We start from the raw sequence: 3,780 nt of genomic DNA, 5'->3' as shown, positions 1-3,780 counted from the left end.
GAGCGAGAGAGAGAGAGAGAGAGAGCGAGAGAGAGAGAGAGAGAGAGAGAGATAAAGAACAGATAGGCGAACAACAAAAGGTACTTGTAGTTTTGGACAGCTGAACTTCACAGAGAGTAAACGGGATCCCCTCATATGGCCCCGTGTGAGCAGACTTAAGTTTTCGCTCAACAGATAGCTCAGTGGTTATTTTCTACAAAGTGAAGCCTAGTCTAGTAGTGTTTACGCACGGGAACGGACGCATGAATATCTTCTCCACGGCTCAGGTCATCAAGGTAAACAACACGTTCTCTCTACTTTTCAACATGCTCTCTCTGTTGTCCTGGTATTTTCACCTTGTGTTTTACTGCTGATTCCTGAAAGTCGAGCGCGCTGTCACTAAACTGTTCCTGCACTGTGCGCGCGATTCGCTTCAACATATTCTTTTTTTTTTTTTTTAGAAAGTTACTTTAGTGTTACGCTTACACGGGTTCGCACATTTTGTAACGGGGAGGATGACTGACAAACTTTCAGTATTGCGATTGTTTGATGCGTCGCTTTCACCAAAACAAGCGGAGCACACGCGAGAGCAGAGTGGCGCGATGCTGGAGCTCGGGTTCACCTCAGAACTGGTGAATCTGCGTTAAATTCAACATTTAACTTCGTCAAAACTCAACTCTGAGACAACCCGAACCACCTTTGAAGGTTTGAAATCACGTTTTTCCCCCCCTTTGTTTATTTCAACAGCGCGAAGCCGTGCGAGCGGACACAGCAGGCTGTTCAGTGTAAACCGGAGCGTTAAGACCGACCCGGACTGCTGTCACCGATAACATGTTCAGTAAACAAGAGGCGATTTGTATTCAACTGTTCGAAATGTAAAGGTTGACAGCGCTATAGTGTTCGTGTTTACATGTCCCGTAACTTTCCTCTGCCGGTGGCAGTTTCACTTCTGTCCACAAAGCGGTACTATTCATTGGCAACGATGTGCGCCCCGGTAGGTTTCGCCTCTCTGCCTGCGAGGTGGACAAGTTTATTTGAAGGTGTCGCTCATGTCCCATTGCTCCTTTACACATTTTTGTTGCTCGTTTTTATTTTTGGCTGTTTTTTAATGTCAGAAACACCGTTTCTGGCCTCCCTGTAGCCTGGGAATTTGTTCTTCCTTAACTTTCTCGGGAGGTCAGGGGGAATTGACCTCTAAAGAATGCACAAGCCATAAATTTAATTCAACAATCGCAAGGCTTCTCCATTTAGAGAAGATGCACTTGAACAGACAGTTTTCCTTTTATTAAGTCTCTGACTCTCGGCGCTCCCGGACAGACCAAACAGCTTTCCTTGTGAAAAGTGCAAATATACAGGATATATAGGATTATATTTTTTTACTTTCAGACATATTTTAGACTTCCTGAAATTTATCATATGGCATTTTAATAGAAAAATATTAGTTTAAATATTTTTAGAGCGCAATAAAAACTTTGGTCTATTTTTTTAGTGTTGGGAAATCTCTTTTTTATTTGTATATATTATCCATTAGGAAGTATATAAATGTTGCACAAAATGAATAAGTAATTCTCCAGATATATCATTCATGTTAGAATAAGTGAAATTCCAGTGATGGTGCATGATATTGGCAGCGCCGAGTTGGCCCCTCATTTTAAGATGTTTTCCAAAATTAGACACACTCCCGGTGCGCTAAAGCGAGCCTTCTACAGCCGCTGCGTTAGTTTTGATAACATTGTCACCACAAGAGAGTCAGCTCTGACAACACTGGAAACTTTCTTAAAATTGAAATGTGCTGTTGTGTCTTTCTTCTATTTATTAAACACCGAGCACGTGCGTTTTGTGACCACACAAATGGCGCACCTGTGGCGAATTAAAATGATCTCTCCTTAAAACTGCTCAAACAAAAACACATTCTCGGGTAATTCTCCGCGGTGTCACCGTAAAGTTGTTACCCTTTGAACAGTTGCTCTTTCTGTAGCTGTGAACGCATGTTTCCTCATAAGGTAAGGCGGTTCAGGAGACCAAATGCGAGTCTAACTGGCACATTTATAATTAGACTGTCCATTCAGCACATTGTCCTGATTGCTATACAGGGACACTCGGCTCTGTCTCTATAAGAGTTTGTCTCTGACGTCTTGTGCAGCTCAACGTGTCGCTCAGTAAAAGAGAAAAGCGGCATTATAGAGCCCTTTGATGCCACACAACCGCACTTGCTCTTATTTAACATACCTCACTTAATTTTGCGCAGAGAAACTATGCGGGCATCTCCAATAACCGCATTCTTCATTTTTACACTTGTCTGCAGTCGTTACACACAACTTAAATGTGCATTTTAATAATTTGAGAAATGTGAGAAAAGTGTTTCTATAATTTAGGCAAATATTTCCTGCTCTTTAATCAATGTTGCCCGGGAACGATGTGCTTTTACTTCGCAATAACAGTCGTTGAGTTAAACGTTATTAAAAAACTAAAGACTGGCAATGTGTTGGTATGTGATACTTAACAGAACTGCAGGGCAATAATATCATATTTATCATATTTCAGACTTACTGCCCTGGCACATTCTCTGTATTGTCAAGGACTAATCGGGTGGATCTTGAGCTTTTTGCGAGACTGAGAAAGGCAGCGTTTCCAACTTGGAGTCCGAGTAAGATATAGACTCGCTGTCGTTGAGTAAGTTCAAAGATTTTTAGGACTTTCATTTGGCATGAAGGGAGAAGCCACCTGGCTCACTTGTCTAAACACATCCTGCACTCTGTCCAAGTCCAATGTCTCCCGTGTTGCAAGAGCAACGTTGCTGCTTTGAATCCTTTTTTTCTTCTTCTTAATCATTCATTGCGATTTAGAGCCTTTCTTTATTATTTGTTTTATTGAGTGGAAGAGAAACGTAGTGGATGAGCAAAATTTGTTTAGACTGAGTGCCACGAACTAAACTGACTTGTTCTGACTTGAGCTCTACTTCTAACTGTCCTCTTCATCTAACGGTAGGATTTGTTTAAACTAAGCTCTTGTGCCAGCAATTAGTAGGATCAAAGAAAAGTCAGGAGAGAAAGCAAGGAGGGAAAGAGCGAGATTCAGGAAGAAAAGTGCCTCATATTATATAGCTTCAGTATTTTTTCTATGTCTACGTCTTACCTTAAATGTGCACATTGATGATCGATTAGGCTTTTGGTGCTATTTTTGATGTGATTTACAAAGATAGCGAATCTGATAATATAACAGCAGATGTTTACCACTGGGTAACGGTTTTACGGTACCAGACAGAATTCTTTGAAACCAATTCCAACTCATTATACAATGATTTCACAGACATAATTCAGCAATGTAATCATACATAAAATTGATGTGTTGTCAGTTGCAAATAGAGCAAACAATATCAAAAATATGTATAACACTGTAGATTATTCCATGAAAAGTTCTGAACAGGCTGCATCAGTCTCTCTGGACCTAGATATTTAAAATTCCTATAAAACTGTCATTGTTTTATAGTGAGTTTGAGTGAGCCTCTACACGCCTTGGCATGTGTGCATGCATGACTGATACACTCTCAGATATTTTGCAAGATGGTGTCTTTGCTCCTTACACGGATAAACATTTTGATTTTGATTTGAAACATCAAAATGCAAAAAGCCACTCTGTCTCTCCCGACCAGATGTCATTTAGACCGCATAACTGAGACCTTACACATCGTGTTATTTTTCCATATATACTGTGTTCTGCAGAAAGACAGCTATTTTGTTTCAAGTGACAGGACGCTGCGGGCAGGAAGAGTGAAGCAATGGGGGGGGGGGGGGGGGGGGG

At 41.0% G+C, this 3,780-nt stretch overlaps 1 protein-coding gene across 1 annotated transcript in view; it reads left to right on the top strand.

Moving 5' to 3' along the window:
- The first annotated feature begins 16 nt into the window (after positions 1 to 16).
- Positions 17 to 3,780, top strand: part of sox6 (SRY-box transcription factor 6) — a 136,940-nt gene continuing 133,176 nt past the window's right edge. Inside the window, exon 1 of the mRNA XM_031846355.1 lies at positions 17 to 275. The gene's annotated coding sequence lies outside the window, so the exon portion shown is untranslated. The remainder of the gene's footprint in view (positions 276 to 3,780) is intronic.

This window comes from Anarrhichthys ocellatus, unplaced genomic scaffold (genome assembly GCF_004355925.1).
Source record: "Anarrhichthys ocellatus isolate YVR2014 unplaced genomic scaffold, GSC_Weel_1.0 scaffold6, whole genome shotgun sequence".
NCBI lineage: Eukaryota > Metazoa > Chordata > Actinopteri > Perciformes > Anarhichadidae > Anarrhichthys > Anarrhichthys ocellatus.
This window is presented reverse-complemented; position numbering and strand designations above follow the sequence as displayed.